The sequence below is a fragment of the Thermobia domestica genome, chromosome 2 (assembly GCF_964235325.1).
Source record: "Thermobia domestica chromosome 2, izTheDome1.hap1.1, whole genome shotgun sequence".
In the NCBI taxonomy this organism is placed as follows: domain Eukaryota; kingdom Metazoa; phylum Arthropoda; class Insecta; order Zygentoma; family Lepismatidae; genus Thermobia; species Thermobia domestica.
In genome coordinates this window covers 3934642-3947592 of record NC_137455.1, presented here as the reverse complement: position 1 = coordinate 3947592, position 12951 = coordinate 3934642, and positions in this window count along the sequence as shown.

The following is a 12951-nucleotide window of genomic DNA, read 5'->3' as shown; positions in this document are numbered from 1 at the left end:
ATTGAATTCCAATAGAAAGAAGTATGTTCGCTTCCACAACTGATGTCATAGTTGAAAACTTCCTTATTTTCGTTGGCCATTTGATTTTTCATTTTGGAAACGATCATATTTACAGTATCCAGGGTGTTAAGGAACTATACCATGAAATTGTAAGAAGTGATTCCTTACATCAAAATAAGAGAAAAAGTTTATATGAACCTATGGACAAAAGTGAATAGTTTCAGAGCTAGGTCTGTCTAAAATCGTAGAAAAGACAAATTTCAAAACACCTTGTTTCAAATTCGAGAAACTGTGAATTAGAGGTCCATATTAGCATAAAGGAAGCCAAACATATGCAATTCAAATATGCATATTTCATCAATGTGCAATGGGTGTGCAAGGGATTTCCTATAGGGTATAATTCCCAGATGCTCTCACCAGTTTTCAGATATGCTGTTATTACAAGATGAGTCTCCAAAGTAGGCAAAAGGTACGCCTTGACAACAATGGACACGCAATGCTTTGCCGGGAATTGGAAGGGTTAAGAATAATCAGCTCCACGGTGCTTCGTGTTTGGAATAACGCATGCTACGATGTAAGCGTTATTCCGTACTGTGATGCAAGCAGTCTCTAAGACACACTACTGTCAAGACTTACTTTTGTGTAGTATACGGAAGCCGAGTCAGCAAAAATTGAAAGGTACTATGGCCAAAGTCAACGTAACCTTATCCCGGGACAAATTTTGGGAGGTATACCTAGTTTGGGCGTCAAAAGTAAAGATCAATGCTTTGTCAGGTTCATAGTGCATGGTCAATGCTTTACACGTACGCGTTTGAACATCTTTTGTTCCCGTGGGTGGGTATCAACTTGTGAAAAATTCAAAATTGCAATAGAGTATCTAATTTTAACATTTTTGAGGTCAAAAGGTCAAGAAAAAGGTTCTGTTTGGTGGATCTTCGCTTAAACGTGTTTTAGTCGTGAACCAAGGATATCTACTTGCCAAAACAAGAAAAGGTAATATTATTATTTCATCTTGGCAGGATACAACAATTCTCTGAGAAAAATGTGCGAGAAGGTAAAGACGGAATTCTAGACCTGGGTAGTACCTGCTAGATATTTACATCAGTTACGTTGAAAAGTATTTAAAAAGGCTTCTTTGTGTGCTTACTTATAATCATATGTTTTTAAAGCAAACGTCATCGTATCTTTCTTCTTTCTGTCTCTCCAATGAATCAGCTGATATCACTTGCTATTGTGTTACATGTCTTTATAACGTTTACTACACACGAATACGTCATATTACGTATTGATTTCTTTGTCAGCTTCATTCATTAACGGGACATAGTAAACTTTACTTTACAAAATGGCCAAATATTAACATTCTTTTCTTATTACTTAACACGTGATATTTTAACATTCAAATTCAATGAATTCAAATAAACGTTTTGCGGTTTATGACATTCTTGTAAAACGAATTAACTATATAAAGGTGACATTTACTTCATTAAGTATGACGTCAAAACAAAAACACATGTTATTCCCAGTTTACGAATGGTAGATTTGCAATTAATGGCATACGTATTTGAGATGGATTACGACAAAGAATGTACTATACTTTATTACATGCCTGAAAGTTACTGATGTTGTCATTTGTGTTTCTTGAGTACAGAAGCGTAATTTTATATTTTGGCAGGGTGGGAAGCAAAATTATTCACCGACACAAGAGTTTCTAGTCTTTTATTTTGTTAGTATATTAGTACACAATTGATTAGAAAGCATATTGTAAAATTCTGCTTAACCCTTTTAGGATTTTTGGTAACTTTTGTTACCATGGCGTAGTATCGTATTTGATCGCTTATTATTTAGGTTCTATAACAGGTATTTAAGCCGGTTTTTTATTAGTCAAGTCAAGGATGAACCGAAGGACACCCCAGATGCATTTTGGAACCGGATGGTCAACTTGGCGGCTCCAAGTAGGGGCAGAGGGGCGTAACTTTTTATTTTTTTCTTAGGGCAAAGAGCCTAGCGGAATAAGCATGTGAAAACTGCCCCAAGCATATCTGCACCAAATTTACATTATCGATTAACATTTATGAGAAACTCAGTTTCCAAAAGTTTCAGCCCCCAAGCACGTTTGGAGGGGTGCTAGGAGGGAGGAATAAAATTTTCTCCTGAATGGCTGAACCGATTTGCATGAAAAAAAAAAGATGTTAGGTGTCCTCAACAAGAGAAAAGTCGGAAAATATTTTTTGGAAATTTTTGGGACACCCACAATTTTTAGCCAATTTTGTCTTGAGAGGGTACCTAACAACATACTTTTTTCATTTTGTTTGCAAGTGTAACTCATAGTGAAAAAAGGCAAATGTACATAGGTCAGCATCTATGTGGTATACGTATGTACATACTGTACACCACTAGGATAACGAATACCTTTCAATGGGGGAGATGAAGTTATTATAACATTGGTATCTTATGATAACAAGTGTTTGGGATTATTTGTGTATTTAACAGTGTGTGTGCCTTTAGCTGGCAACAGTGTTCAAGTTTCTTAACGCTTTTCTATTGTTGGGTGAAGTGTGTGAGTGTGGCAGCAAGAACATTCAGTTTGGTGGACCATATATCATGGTCGAAGATCATACAATACAGCACAAACAATAAGCCATCGTATCAAAATCATTTACAACTAAGGACCTTGTGAATATGTTTATTCTTGTGTATTATTTTTGTGTGCAAACTGAAGTTGTAATCATTAAATACAGTGAATTTATATTGGGTTGCATTCATGTGGCATACGAACCAAGTCTTACAGTCCACTAGTATGAACATTGTTTTTAGCATTGTCATTGTACTTGAGTGAAGTTACAAATATATACATTCATATTGTACATTTGGTCCTCCGGGCCGGATGAGTTCGAAGATTTCTGAGAATTATTCTGTGCTGTTGTGAAGAGAAATGTGTTTGTGTCGGCCTATGTGTGGTGCTATCACGTAAGTTGGACAATAATCACGTTTCCGAACTTCTCTTAAGGGCGAAGCGTTAAACCTAATTGAAAATTTACCAATTACCGAAACAAATTATTCAGTAGCATGGCAATTACTCGTTGACAGGTATTCAAATAAAAAACTAATTGCTTCTTCTTACATTCATGAAATACTACAAATCAAGCCAGTGTATAAAGAAAATGTAAGTGAACTTCGCGCTTTTATAAATACAGCTACTAGCAATATAAATGCGCTACAAGCACTTGAGTCAAACGTAAACCTCACAGACGTAATTTTGAACGTTGAAAACAGGTGTGCCAATCGTACGATAATTTAAGCTTTGATACTATATACGACAATGCCCTTGCGATAATAAGTGAATATACGGTAATTTTAGAACATAAGAGTGATGTTTGTTTGAGGGCCTGCGGCGTAGGGAGATTTAGCAAAGATTTTTTAAAGAAAGGAAATAGGGAGATTTTTAAGAATATCAGATAAAACGTAGGGAAATTTAGTTTTTAACAAATGTTATGTTACTACGCACTGTGGCAGTATGATGAGAGATGGTATCATTCTTGCAGAATCCCACACACAAAGTGACAAACTTCTTTACCACAAGCCTTCCGCGGCCTGGCTTGAGGATGTCATTATACAAGATAACATTGAAGTAATAAGAGATCAAAAGCACAAATGTATGTTATGGAGATATGAGAACAGTATAATAATCCATATATACACAATAATGACAATTAAATATATATATATATATATATATATATATATATATATATATATATATAGTGTGAGCGAAAATTACGGAAATTGTATCTAAAAGGGAGTTTTTGAGCATTCCTGAGGGAAATTTTGTAGCATCACCACTAGAACACGCGCTCTTTTGCAGTTTTTGAATGTGCAAATAAACTGTAGATGTGCATTAAATAATCATAAAACACAACAAACTGAGGTTTTTAACAGCTATTCTCGCTAAAAATAAATAAATAAATAATGATTTGAGAATTGACAAGTGGCAACCCTGCATCTATTCTTTAATTATTGTTCACAATAGTGTAAATAAGGACTTTTAAAAATCTTGAGGACAGTACGCCGATTTGGAGTTCGAAACTGAATTGTTAGATAAGTTTATTGTATATGATTACTATTATTAGTATTATTATACTAGTTTTTACAATTATCACTTGCGTAAAGAATTCACGGTATATTTTTTGTAATTACCATAATTTTAAAGACAAAAATCGATAATTTTGTTCTCTGAGGTTGGCAATTCTGGTTGAAAATGAAGTATACAGTATATTAAGATAGGATATCATTGCAGAACCTTAGCTTTCGGACATAGTTAGTTTTTTTTTTTTTAAATGAATTCCGTTCTCATCAAATACATCGTTGAAATGTTCTTATAATTTTTGCTAACGATAGGTAAGATTGTTTTGTACCTACATAATTTCTGCAGTGTTTTAGAACCAAACAATAGTTCATTATTTTAAAAAAATGTTACCATGTATACCCGTATGATTTATATGTAGTGACGTGAATTATTCGTGTGCTACTAAAGATTTTCCAAAACATGCAGTTTATGATTCAAAAGTGAAGACTAGTTTCACATTGGATCCATTGGGATCCGTGCTCCGTGAAACAAACATTTTGGTGAGTTATTCTTTTTTTAATTTACATAAAAAATATTTTTGAATATAATTTCTACACTATTTAGCTTATGGCATCATTTACAGTACAACAGTTCCTAATTGTAACGAAGATAGCTCAAGCACTTTCTAAATCCACATTATTGTTATTATTATTATTATTATTATTATTATTATTATTATTATTATTATTATTATTATTATTATTATTATTATTATTATTATTATTGCTCCTTTTCTAGAAAAAGTATGCATACCCACCATGAATACGTTATTAGCTGTAAAGGCAAGGGTCAAAATTAAAGAAGTGGGAGAAATTAATGTATCCTGCCATCTGTTGTTCTATTACCTTTTAAACTCATGTAATGCACTCTTGTTATAGTCTTCGAATTCATTTAAATTAGAATATTAATTTGGTAAACGCAAAAATAAAGAAATAAGTAAATAAAAATGAAAAGAACAAAAAAAAGCTTTTTTAAAAAAGGGTGCTGTAGTATGTATCGCTAAAAGAAGTCATTATTATTATTATTATTATTATTATTATTATTATTATTATTATTATTATTATTAGTAGTAGTAGTAGTAGTAGTAGTAGTAGTAGTAGTAGTAGTAGTAATGGTGGTAATTGTTCTTTTTTGCTCCTTCCATACAATCGTCCAAATTAATTTTCAACGGCAAATTGAAGGGAATTTTTCGATTAAAGGTTGAAAATCCAGGGAAATTCTCGCAGTGACTGACTCACCAATATAAATGTTCAAATATTTCTTTGTGTGTTTTTTTTTTTTTTTTTTTAGAAATAAACCAATATAGTAGCAATAGTTTGTGTGTGAGCGCGTTCAAACTAGCATAATTTGCATCCATTTTTCGCTGAGTGTAATTGTGTGCATTTTTTGTAAAAAAAAATGTTTAAAGTAAAAAAATAGAAGCAATAAGCAAATGAATAAAACAAGTGCGGTTGGTACTTTCTTTAACATAGCTAAACTAATCTTATCCCGTAACTTCTGTCATACGAATTGGATACTCAACAAAGTAGTGAAAATTTGATAAGGGAATCTTTTTGTCATTTGAGGGAAATTTTCCCACGAAAACTTCGAACACTGCTTATATTGGGAGAACAATAACGTATTTCTACTGAGCAATTGTTACGTGAGAGAAATATTGGAAGAAACACATCATAAATATCAGGAAATCTCCCATTTCGTTCTTATTGCAACATCACATAATAAAAGAAATTTGAAGCTCCCTTAGTTTAGCAGTTAAGAAAAGAATATCATTCAAATTGTATTCAGTTTCTTTTTAATTACATGCAAACGACATAAAATTTTAAAAATCACTCTAAATATATATATTGCTTAAAATAGTGATTTTTTCAACCTTGCTTTAAACTAAAGATATACCACATTGACTTGATCCCTAGTCTTCCGTTGCAAGCCCTGCTATCGGCTGAAGGAATTCCACTCGCTTTCTCTCGCTTAGCAACAGCTGAATCCTTATTGGCTCAACGCCTGGGTGTGTGAGGGTGTGAGTTTTAGTTCGCATTTTTGCCACGGCTCAAGACATTATGGCATCACAATAGTGATTCTCAACGTGGGCTTTTTCGTTTCCAAACGGGCGCTGGAACAAAAAGGGGTGATTGAAGTAATGGTCTATTTAGATCAGTGGCGGATCCAGGGGGCAATCACCCCCCCAGAAGAGGAAACTTTCTTATTTTATACATATAAATAAAACTCATTCCAGAGTTTGAAGCTGTTAAAAGTAGCTCTAAGTAACAGTATGACAACCCACAGCCCCCTCCAGAAGTCGGTCCTGGATCCGCTCCTGATTTAGATGGTATTTGATGTAAAGGATGCAAAGGAAATGTAAGGGAAAAGATGGCTAAAATAAGACAATTTATTATAGAAACAAAGCTCCCTTTCATTATATACGCGTATATCTAGCTATTTATGTACCCAGCTAGATATGTATGTATGTTTCAAGGCTGATTTGAACATTGAAGCATTTTTCAGGCTCTTAGACTGCTTCATCCAAATCTTATGTTAAACCTTGCTCATGGGTGGAATATGTTAAGATTATGGAGAATGCATTCAAGACAATCATATTAATTCGGGGGCGCTAAGGTTGAGAACCACTGCTGAAACCACAGAAAAAGTATATGCAGTGAAAGTACCAACAAACAACAAATAATACTGAAAGAGTCCAGGAGTTGAAAGCATTATTAAGTTTCTTACTTTCACCCCGTAAGTGGCCACACCCAAGTGTATTGGGCCATGTCCAATTTAAAATGATCACGTTTTTGCTTTTGGGAGGCCATTCAAAATTTCTTGTAGTACAATGTTTGAATGCGGGACTACAGTTGGCCACCCTTCCTCCTACATGATCTTTAATTTTCCAAATAACATGTTCAGTAGCGTCACTTCAGATTTTGCTTGGGAGGAGCGAGATTTTCCATGCATATAAGAGTTTCACGTTTTTTATTAGAACTGTATTACAGTAGTAAATAACTGGTTAAAAATATGCATTTTTCAAACTCAGTGGGGAGGCAGTTACTTCCCTCTTAATTCTCCCCAAATGATGCCCCCTGACAGGCCCGTATCCAGGGCAGTCTAGGGGGCCAGCCCCCCTGAATTTTTGCTGGTCTCCCTTAAATTTTCACTGTATGCTTGCAAATGATGTATAACATGGTGATGAACTATGTTTGGATCGGGCCCCCCTAACTTCAGCCACCGCCCCCCGTACATTTTTGGGCAAGTCTGCCCCCTGATTACGTATTGCACATTTCTAATTTCTGAGAAAGTATTGTTTTCACGGTTTCAAATCATGCCTCAATAAGACAAATTTGTTTCCTTGTAAAATCGTCAGCAAAGATTCATACTCACCTTTAAACCCTAGCAAGTCCAAGGGGGGACCCCTCGAACCCATTCGTTTATATTTCTTGAAAAAACCCCGTCGTAAGTCTTAATTAAAATATTGAGAATTTTATTTATTGTGTATTATTACTTCTTTGATAAATCCGCATAATTAATGTGCATTTTTATTTAGTAACTTGGAAGTTAAAAATTATTTCAAAGTAGTGGGCTCATCGAACCCCCTCCTTGGACTTCCGTGTGACATACTTTTTACAAGTATATTTCCTGCCCTACAATCCCCAAGAAAGAGGTTCAAAATGGGTCTATCCATTCCGAATTTTTTTGACTAAACAAGAGGTCTGTGACTGGCGTATTTCTTTTGCTGCCCAGGCCTACTGAACCAAAAGTACAACATATTTATTTTACGTTTCAACCTTTATCGCTATACAAGAAAAACGTTAGTTCAACTTTTTCAGGAAAGATAACATCTTATTATGTACCTTTCTAATGATACTGGAAGTTACAGTGGCTTAAATATTGGTCTCTATTGAGCAAAAATGGCAACTGAATCAAGAAATGGTCTTTCGTAATCAATTGTGCGTCACAAGACAAACTTTCATTACGACCTTTGTTCCTGTATGTCAACTGCAAGTCGTGGAAATTTAGGATTACCGCTCAACACTAATCACAATAGCACAAAACAGTAATATATAGAGGAAAAGGGTTTTCTGATGTGGAGTTAATGTCGTACCAATAGGTTCCATATTTCTCTTTCGCAACCGTTTTCAATATTGATCACAATAGAGCAAAAACGGTCAAATATAATCAGTACTTACATTCTGATATCATGACAGTTTCAAGAATAAGATTGATTCTCACCTTTATTTGACTATTAAAACCAGAAGATGTGCAATAAGCAGGTGTTTGATCTAGATTCAGTACCATCAAAATAGTTTTCATCTTCGACTTTACTTCTCTACTGCGACCGAAAATGGTAGAAATCTATTGTTGACTTCAGTTTTAATATTGTTTTCTATGGATCGAAAACGGTAAGAGGAGGCGACTATTTTTAGATTCAGTATCCGAGGAATAGGTTTCATCTCAGATTCTTCTACCGAGTATGTTGTATTTATTGATTTTCATTCAGATTTTCATGGCCAAACACAACTTTCCTGTGTATTCAGGCTCCGTACTCACCCGACATGACTCCATGTGACTTTTAGTTATTTCCCAATCTGAAAATACCACTAAAAGGGACCTCATTTGCGTCAAGAGAAAACATCATGCGGAATATGACGGCACGGTTAATCACCATTCCAAAAACTGCGTTCCAGAAGTGTTTCCAACGATGGCGGAGCGTTGAGAGAAGTGTGTGCATTACCAAGGAGACTATTTTGAAGGGAACTAGGATTTTTAGGATCATGATATTTAGGATTTCCAAATCAATAAATATGATTTGCAAACCATATGTTCGATACTTTTTAAAGATATCTCGTATGTTCGTTTCCACAATGATAAACTGAAAATTACCACACAGTAACTATAACTATCTTTAACTTGTTGTGAATGTGTTGATACTGGTAGCTTTCTTTGACAACCGTCAATGATTAAGTGCTCTTGGCAATCTTTGTTTCTTAAAATCTGTTTTTCAACAGGATCTGAAACCTTTTGTCTACAACTGGAAATCGCTATTTTTGTGCTGCGGTTGGAATGAAATAATTAAGGTGTTAAATCGACGAACTCCTGACTGAAGATGAAACATATGCAATCACACATAGCATTGTGTGAATACAGTATGGAGCTTCCAGGAGCAGGGTGACTGGAATTACAATTAAATTTCAACAAGGATTGTAGATTGCTTTCCTCACAGGATCTTTGTGAATGAATCTCGTTTTCTGAATGATTTTATAGAGTCATGTACCTAGAGGCTTCTGTACAGAGTCTTTGCTATTGCGAAATTTTGTGGAAGAAAAAAAATGCAGTTTGTGTTCTCCAGTATTAAGTGTAATTGTTTTTGGTAAACCAGAAACTATCGAATCTTGGCAAAAATCAAATCTATTAAAGATAGGTGATCTGATTTGGTTCTCGTCATATCATCAGAACCAATTATGTTGTGGTTGGAAAAATAAGTTTTGAACATGTAAAATGGGCTAATTGTTAAGTGAAATCGGCTCACAGATGTAGTTATATGAAGTGATTTGGAATTTCCAAGGGCCACATATTAACCCGCCAACTACACTAAATATTATAGAAACTGGACGTCTTTGTTGTTTCTGACAGCAGAAATATAACTGCAAAAGAACCAATAGCTAAAAAAAAGCATTTAAGTATCTTCTGATTCTCGCTTAAACGTGGTGACAGTACTGTTGATGGATTTGATCAACCAACTCACCTGTGAAAATTGAAAAGGGAGTTGGTAGAAGAATAAGCCAACAATGCAACATCTCTACCATGTCATATGGATGAAAAATTCTGGTAGCTGAGTGTTCTGAGAACGCAATGCCATTGTGCCAACAGTTTGATTCTCTTAAAGAAGCTGAGACTATGGACGCTATGTATTATTTGGAATTGGTACAAACGAGTTGAAGAAATGCCTAGGATTGATTTCGCCGCTGGATTGGAGCCAAGAGAAAAATATCACGCAAGAAGTCAATTATTGTATTGTCTAATTTATTAAAATGTAATTTTTATAAGAAAAAAGGAAAAAATTAAACAAGAAACCTCCTTAAAACATTTAGCTTGGGTTTTAGGGGTGGGTGCTTGATTAAGTGGGGTGGTTGGATCAATAGATGGGTGAAGTATGTCTACCACCAATCTTCCTAGAATCTCGAGGAAGATTGGTGGTGACTGGATGGGCAGGCACGGGAGTAGACTGGCGGACAGGACGGGTGTTTGGGCCGCTGGGCAGACGGTCCGACAAGGGGGAGACTAGCTGATGGGTGGATTGAGGGGGCCTTGGAAGAGGGGAGGATGGGGGTGTGGGCGTTTGGCTGGATGGGTGGATATACACAACATATACACGTACACACATCCAAACATCTGCATTCCTCATCACCACAGACACAGATGCAGCGAGGGACCATGCGCTGCGATCCGGATGGGTAAGTATTGTAGCATTTACAGACGTCTACACAACGACTTATCCTCTTCGGGAATTTCTTCTGCTTTCAGATTCTTCTTCAAATAATGCTTCTGCTTCTTCAATATGTGTTGAATGTGTCTTCGTCCTCCTTTCTGCGTATTAAATAGTTTCTACTTTTTATAATCTCTCTCTATGGTAAAAATCATTGACTCCTCAATATACATTTGTTCCAATACTGTTTCTTCCTTTTTTACAAGTTCCATTAGGACGTCTCTCCATCAGAATATAGAAGAGTGAATAAATTAAGAAAAAGTGTTACTATTGGCCATAATGAATATTCTGTTAGAATGTTGTGATGGGAGAATGTGCTATCAGGTCAAAGTCTGACTAGTATCGAGAGATGAGAAAAAACGTAAACAGGAGACACGTCCCAAACAAAATCATTAGAAAAAAGCCAATGGATATAACAGTTGTAATTTAAAATAGTGGGGAAAGAGGAAGATAAATAGGATGAACGGGTGGTGAAAGGGTGGAGACAGTGTGGCCAACCAAATTAATAAAAAATATAAATAAATAAATTAAATAAAGAAATAAATTACTTAGATAAGTTATAGTAGGTAAAAAATAAATAAAAACCTAAATAAATAAATAAATAAATAAATTAATTAATCACAACTCCTCTCCTCATCATCATCACCATCATCATTATCATCATGACTCCAATCACTGACCGCATTGTCTCCAGTTTCCTTCCACCTAAATCTTTTCTCTTTCTGCAGTATTTCATATTAAAATCGTTGTATCTACCGGCTTCTCTAGTGATTTTCTGAGTGTTGTGCCTCCATCTTTAATGTTTTTCTTCTCTTAATACCTACTGAAGACTTTGACCTCACTACACATCCTTCAACGCTAACCTTCTAGAACAAGATTCGATATGGTGATAGTGACACTCAAATGGGCTATTGTCTAGTATTCTTCGTTTTCTTCGGTCTTGGATACATTCTGATGACGAGACTCTCAATCTTGAAAGATAAATTCTCTATTCCTCAGTGTGCTTTTGTTCATAAGCATTCTTTAAGTCTCCAGATCGCACGCAAACATTATTCATAGATACAGAGGTGGCTCGTGAGAGAAGTCACATTGGATAAAATTAAACTTTTATCGCTTGAAACTAAAAGAAAAAAATTACCTAATGTAATAATTGTTGTATACAACAATTAGTACATTAAGAAAGTTATTTTCTTTTACTTTCAAGAGAAGAATCTTTATTTTTACAGGTGCGACTTACTTCGCGGACTCCTCTGTTTCACATTCACAAACAGTTAGTATTTCTTTTTCAGTTCTTTCGACGAAGAAGAAAGAAGAAGAAGCCTTACCACGACATATTATTTGTCTGTCTGGTTGGGCGTCTGTGCTTCTGTCTGACCTGACGCTGGGATTCTTGATTTCTGTCCTGATGCCTGAATCCTAAATGTTGATCCCGACCTGATGCCCTATGTGCCCTTATACCCGTCCCGAAGCCAGCCTTCTCCTCTGCCTGCTTTCCCCCTATCTATCTATTCTTTCAGCCACCCTATAAAGCCGGTGGGTATTAGGGGTGGAAAGCTGGTAGGGAATAGGGAGGGAGGGAACTGGTCGGTGGGACTGGTGAGGTGGGTGGAGGGAAATAGCTCTCCCTGAAAAAGGAGGTAAATAAAAAACATATGTGTTTTCATTTCCTGGTGTTTTGTAGTTAACAAATTAACATTACTATTATTAATTAATAAAAATATAAAGTAAAGTAGGTGGAGTAACTGACAAGGGACGTATGCGAACCGTGAGAGCTAGATATTTATAAAAATTGCTACCCTGACTAATTGTATATTGTTAATCATCGTGGTGATAGTCACTCGGTGCAGAAATGCCTCGTTTACCCGCTATACATATACCAAGCATTGGCTGGGTGAAGCTGTGTCGCGTTATAGCCCAAAAACGCCGGAAAAAGGCAGAAAATGAATAATAATGCAGGTAACCTGATACCTACGACAGGGGGATACGTGACTAAGAACATGGCAATAGTGTCATACAAGTTGTGTTGCCATCCCAACACAAACTTATAGTTTTTTTAATAGAACGTATACAATTTTATGACATTAAAACAATTGGCATAAAACGTGAAACAAAATAATCAAAAGATGGGTTACCGATGTTGCCAAATAAGAGAGATATGAGGATGTAAATTTGAGAAATTATGGGGTCCGTACAATGAAACGAATAAAGGTACAACAACGACAAGACTGCAAAAGGACCAAATGTACAATAGGGAGGAAACCACAGCATGCACATCATCCAGCGGCGGTTTGGGGGTATAAATCGGTACAGCCTCACCCGATCACTGCTTGGTATATGCATTATATTTAGCGAG